The sequence below is a fragment of the Grammomys surdaster genome, unplaced genomic scaffold (genome assembly GCF_004785775.1).
Source record: "Grammomys surdaster isolate TR1022 unplaced genomic scaffold, NIH_TR_1.0 265, whole genome shotgun sequence".
Classification (NCBI taxonomy): Eukaryota; Metazoa; Chordata; class Mammalia; order Rodentia; family Muridae; genus Grammomys; species Grammomys surdaster.
In genome coordinates this window covers 815,741-822,292 of record NW_021604706.1, presented here as the reverse complement: position 1 = coordinate 822,292, position 6,552 = coordinate 815,741, and the positions used below count along the sequence as shown (strand labels likewise).

The 6,552-nt window shown below is 44.4% G+C and overlaps 1 pseudogene; it reads right to left on the bottom strand.

Moving 5' to 3' along the window:
- LOC114628183 overlaps positions 1-5,740 on the bottom strand; it is a 27,918-nt pseudogene extending 22,178 nt beyond the window's left edge.
- Between the last annotated feature and the right edge of the window lie 812 nt (positions 5,741-6,552).

Here is a 6,552-nt window from a genome sequence, read left to right as displayed (position 1 = left end):
ATTTTTATTTTTATTTTTATTTTTATTTTTATTTTTATTTTTATTTTATGTATACAAGATTTTACCAAGGATTCTTCTTGTTTCCATCTGTGCCTGGGCTGATCTTGTGCCACAGCTATCCATACCCAAATACCACCAGGAGAGAGCTAATCTCCCAGCAGTGCTGACAAACGTGTCAGCACAGGTAAGACCACCATTTCTGCTTGGAGGGACCTGCCTAAAGCCCTTAGGACATAGGAATCAAGGAGCTGCATGGGACAGGATCTTTCCGGTTTCCATCTGCTACCTGAGCCAACCCTGTGCCACAGCTCTCCATATCCAAATACCGCTTGGAGAGAGATGCTCTTCCAACAGTACTAACACACCTGTGAGCACAAGTAAGACCACCACTTCTGTTCAAATTCTGGGCCCAATAGAGACCTTTCCAGAGCCATTAGAACCCAAAAACCAAGAAACAGCCATTTACAAGATCCTTCTGGAATCCATCTGTGCCCCAGAGCAAACACTGTACCACAGCTCTCCGAACCCAAATTTCTCCCCAAGAGAAGTAGTCTCCCAGGATTACTGACACACAGGCTAGCAGGAGGGACAAGCCTCAGTCAGAGATAGCAAGACGAGCTAACACCAGAGATATCAAGATGGCAAGATACAAGTACAAGAACATAAGCAACAGAAACCAGGGCTACTTGGCATCATCAGAACCCAGTTCTCCCACCACAGTGAGCCATGGTTACCACAATACACCAGAAAAGCAAGATTCTGATTTAAAACCACTTCTCATGATGATGATACAGGATGTTAAGAAGTACATAAATAGCTCCCTTAAAAGAAATACAGGAGAACACAGGGAAATAGGTAGAAATCCTTAAAGAGGAAACATAAAAATCCCTTAGAGAATTACCAGAAAACACAACCAAACAGGTGAAGGAATTGAACAAAACTATCCAGGATCTAAAAATGGAAATAGAAACAATAAAGAAATCACAAAGGGAGAGAATCATGGAGATAGAAACACGAGGAATGAGGTCAGGGGTCATAGACACAAGCATCACCAACAGAATATAAGAGATAGAAGAGAGAATTTCAGGTGCAGAAGATACAGTAAAAAACACTGACACCACAGTCAAAGAAAATGCAAAATGCAAAAAAGCTTTTAACCCAAAATATCCATGAAATCCAGGACACAATGAGAAGACCAAACATAAGGGTGATAGGTATAAAAGAAACTGAAGATTCCAAACTTAAAAGGCCAGTAAATATCTTCAACAAAATTATAGAAGAAAACTTCCCTAACCTAAAGAGATTCCCATAAACACAAGAAACCTACAGAAATCCAAATAGGTTGGACCAGAAAAGGAACTTCCCTAGTCACAGGATAGTCAAAACACCAAATACACAAAGAAAGAATATTGAAAGCAGTAAGGGGAAAAGGTTAAGTAATACAAAAAGGCAGACCTATCAAAATTACACTAGACTTCTCACCAGAGATTATGAAAGCTAGAAGATCCAGGGAAGATGTCATATAGACCCTAAGAGAACACAAATGCCAGCCCAGGCTATGAGTCTCAGCAAAAGTCTCAATTACTATAGATGGAGAAACCAAGATATTCCATGACAAAATCAAATTTACACAATATCTTTACACAAATCCAGCTCTACAAAGGATAAAAGATGGAAAACTCCAACACAAAGAGGGAAACTACACCCTAGGAAAAGCAAGAAAATAATCTTCTTCCAACAAACCCAAAAGAAGATAGCTACACAAATATAATTCCACCTTAAACAACAAAGTAACAGTCATTATTCCTTAATATCTCTTAACATCAATGGACTCAATTTCCTTATAAAAAGACATAAACTAAGACCCCCCATAATTAGACATCCAAATTCAAAATTCACATAGTTGGGATTGATCATAAGATGCCTTCTCTAACTAAACAGAGAAGGGGGAGATGCCAGAAGCCAGGACCCTCGCCCTTACCCTCACCCCCTACCTTTCCCCACCTGCACAATGTCCTCTGAAGCTTGGCAACTGCAAGATCCTGCTTAGCAACTGCAGATAGACTCAAAGCAGTGTACCATATCATCTTAAGAATAGCAGGGAGACCATAACTCAAGCAGTGTACCATATCTTCTGAAGAACAGCAGGTAGATCATAATTCAAGGCAGTGTACCGTATAGACCATGACATGTTTCAAGGCACAGGCCAAGAAGATTTTGTACTTTTCCACCACCTGGCCCCTCTTACCCCCTCCCCTTGTAAAACATGCTATAAAAAAGCATTTCATGTTCAAAAATAAATTATTTATAAAAAAAAATTTTAAAAAAAGACATAAACTAACAGACTGGATACTTAAATAGGACCCAACATTTTGCTGCATACAGTAAATGCACCTCAGTGACAAAGACAGACACTACTTCAGAGTAAAAGGCTGGAAAACAATTTTCCAAGCAAATGGTCCCAAGAAACAAACTGGAGTAGCCACTCTAATATCGACTAAAATTGACATTCAACCAAAAGTTATCAAAAAGGATAAGGAAGGACACTTCATATTCACCAAAGGAAAAATCTACCAAGAAGAACTCTCAATTCTGAACATCTATGCTCCAAATGCAAGGGCACTCACATTCATAAAAGAAACTTTACTAAAGCTCAAAGCACACATTGCACCTCACACAATAATAGTGGGAGATTTCAACACACCACTCTTGTCAGCTACGCCAGCATAGCTGACTGAGTTCCTTGGATCAGTGGAGGGCTGAGGGTGAGAGAAAGAAAGACAAGGAGTCATCTGGTAAAGAACCAAATGCTATATTTTCAACTGCATAGCTCCCTTTTATACTCCCCACAAAACAGGAACACAAACAGGAACAGGAATAAAAACAGGAACAAGGATCAAAACAGGAACAAGGAGACACATTCAGCAGCCTACCACCTAAGTTTGGATTTCTCCTTGAGCAGTCTTCTCAGGGAAATGCATAGAGACGGGGGATCGGGCACAACAGCACAGGTGGAGAGGATGGTGACTCACAATTCACCCTTTTTCTTTTAATTAGAGGCTGAGCAGAGACAGCGACCAGACCCTCAGTGAATATTGGGGATATTGTAATGACCCCCAGCCCCCTGCCGTTGTACAGTGAGGTGGTATGGTCATACCAATCCCGGTGTATTTTTCCTGAAGAGGGGAACTGTATCAACACCAACTCCTATGCAGCCAGGCATGTCTCTCAGGGAAAACTCCCTTGCAGTCCCGGCTGCAGCTCGGGCCTAGGTGAACGATTCTGCATTTTGTAGCATGGTCAGCCACACTTGGGCAGAGGGATCCCCTCTATCAGGTAAAAGCACCAATCCTCTCACAACAGCTTGAGATTGTACCTGTTGTGCCCAAAGGCGGCACAGACACCCAAAAAACAAGCATCAGCAAAATTAGGCTAAAAACTGCCAAGGAAGTAACTCTAGCCAACTCTTTCACCAGCATTCCCACTTGAAGAAACATGCCCAAGATAGATGACCCATCAATAGGATCAACTCTGGTATTATTAACTAATACAATCTTATTAAAGAGCTGCCGAGTAAGATAATAATAAGTAGCATTAAATACTAACAGAAGAGGAAGCATTAATTACATGCACAGGTGTAACACAAATGGCATGAAAAAAGGGATCATAGCTAACAACATGTCTGGTGGATAGCATAAAATCTACTTGTTCTTGAACCAAAGCAATTTGTTGATTTGAATCTAAAACAGCAATATGACAATGAGACTGAATATCACTCTGAGAAAGCAATGTATCTGTACCCTCCCCGAAAGTTCGTTCAATGTCTGGGCAGTTTGTATGTTGCTGGATAAGGCAATGCCTGCTCCCACGGTGGCCCCTGCAGCAATGGCAATGGTGGCAATGATCCCGGCAGTCAAGTGGCCAGTACCGGTGCCATGTTTGATGATGTGGTTCTTCCAGATGGTGGTGGAGGTGAAATGGAGAACATCACTTTGACAAGAAGCTTGCTCTCCGGTGTTCCTGGTGTTGATGTCCCCTTTGCTCTGATGTCCCTTTGTTCCGGTCACTTCCTCCATTTGCTAAATTTCAGAGACACACAGCTTGGGGTTGAAAGCTAAGTACATTTTCCCAGAACTGACGGTCAGGTTCCGGTGGTTCCAGTCCCACAGCTGCTGCAAGTTCTGGTTGTCCAGGACATAGAAAGAGTAGTTCCCTTCTAGCTGCCCCTCTCCTAAGGTGAGACAAAGGTTCTTCAGGAAGGACAAGGAGATCAAGGCATGGATGGGAATAGCGGATCTTAACATAGCCGGTTACCACCTCAATGAGCCCCATGAAGTTCTCCAATTCCAAGGCGACGTTATTACCTCGCAGGATGTTAATAAGCAGATTGTCCTTCAAGATGGTGTATCCTTGGAGCATTTGAGCAGAAGTAACCAAATCGATGGGTTTCGTTTTCTTTTCTTCATCACCACACACTTTGGGGCAGGGGCCTTTGCAGGGAATATAGTACATGCTCTGGGTGCTGTTGCAGATGAAACCTGAGGGACATTCCTGCATACACTCGCTGTCATGGACGACGAAGCCATCCAAGTCACTGCTTTCGGCATTGGCACAGAAATCTCTGTCCACACAGTGCCAGCCCCCGAACCTGTAGGTGCCAGGTGGGCGGGCAGGTAGGCACGCACACGCCTCTGCAGTAGTAGTGTCGGCAGGCCACACAGGCTGTGCAGTCGTCAGGTGTATGGCAGCTGCCCAGGCACACCAGGTGGCAGCACTCGATGTTGTCGGTGCAGGCTCACCTCCTACACACACCTGGGCACATTCTCTGGCAGCAATCTGAGGTCCAGCGATGGCAGCTGCACTCATCGTTGATGGTGGTCCTTTCACACATGGACCTCTCCTCCAATGTCCCTGGACTCAGGTACCCACATTCCCTTGGGGGCTTGTTCCCCACAATGCAGCTCCAAGATGAGAGACCAGTCCTTGGTGGAGAGGCAACAGAGGTCAGCATTTCTCTCAATCCTGATAGCCCCCGAGTATTGTTCCTCAAGACTACAAAGCCCAATATCCCTGAGATTGGTCATCTCAAAGATGACCAGTGCGCTGATGCAGACAGCAGCAGCCACAGACGACTGTGAGGTTCAGGAAGAGGTCCCCCAGGCTCTCGAGGCCAGCCACTTGAAACAGCAGCAAGCACCAGGTGATGACTGTGAGCCTGGGGAAGTGGCAGCCTCGGCAGTCCCTGGCAATGGAGATGAGCAGGACATGGAGGAAGCCCCCATCACTGCACAATTCTCCAGGCATCCCAGCTGCCGACAGTCATTGCGGATGTCAATGCTGGGCCCACAGACCTCTCCACTCTTCAGCCAGAGTGAAAGCGCAGCAGAGAGAAACAGGAGCCCTCAAAGCGAGGTCGGGGACCCTCCTCCTGAGCCAGACCCCACCCCTCTATCTGGGACAAAATTCTCCCCTCTTAAAAAAGAACAAAAAGAAAAAGAAAAAAGCGAAAAAAGTCTCCAACTCAGTCCTCACTCTCATCTAAACACAAGAGCGCAGGCAATGATCCTCGAAGGTTATTCTCGAAAGTGATCCTCGAAAGCAGCGTGGACAGGGAGGGTGGCATTTGCAACCCAGAGATGCAGAAGAGGGAGGAAAACTGTACAGAAAGAGGAGCAAAGCCCAAATCGCCACAGGCCAAGACAAATGCCCCAAACTGATTTTTTAAGGAGTAAAGCGCCATGGCGATCGGCAGCAGCATAAAAATCACCTATTACCTTTTTCCCAGTCTTCCAGCTTAAAAGTGCCGCTGGCCACAAATCATGGAGAGAATTTTTGTAAATTCTTCAATAACTCTAGCTTTAACAGCGGTTCCCTGCTGACCCAGAAGAGGAGATAGTTGCTTAGCCTGCTACTTCTTACTATGTGCCATATCCATGGTGTTTACTTACCCCGAAATCTTACCTTCGGTTCATGCAAAATACGTCTCCTGTCCTAATGCGTGCCCCGGAGAAGGCCTGTCAGCAATCTTCCTCATCTTTCCAATCTCGGTGGAACCTTCAATTGTCAGCTACACCAGCATAGCTGACTGAGTTTCTTGGATCGGCGGAGGGCTGAGGGCGAAAGAAAGAAATACAAGGAGTCATCTGATAAAGAACCAAATGCTATATTTTCAACTGCATAGCTCCCTTTTATACACCCCACAAAACAGGAACAGGAATAAAAACAGGAACAAGGATCAAAACAGGAACAAGGAGACATATTCAGCAGCCTACCACCTAAGTTTGGATTTCTCCTTGAGCAGTCTTCTCAGGGAAATGCATAGAGACGGGGGATTGGGCACAACAGCACAGATGCAGAGGATAGTGACTCACACACTCTCATCAATGGACAGATCATGGAAATAGAAACTAAACAGAGACACAGTGAAACTAAGAGAAGTTATGAACCAAATGGATTTAACCAATATCGATAGAACATTTTATCCTAAAACAAAAGAATATACCTTCTTCTCAACACCTCATGGTATCTTCTCCAAAATAGACCATATAATTA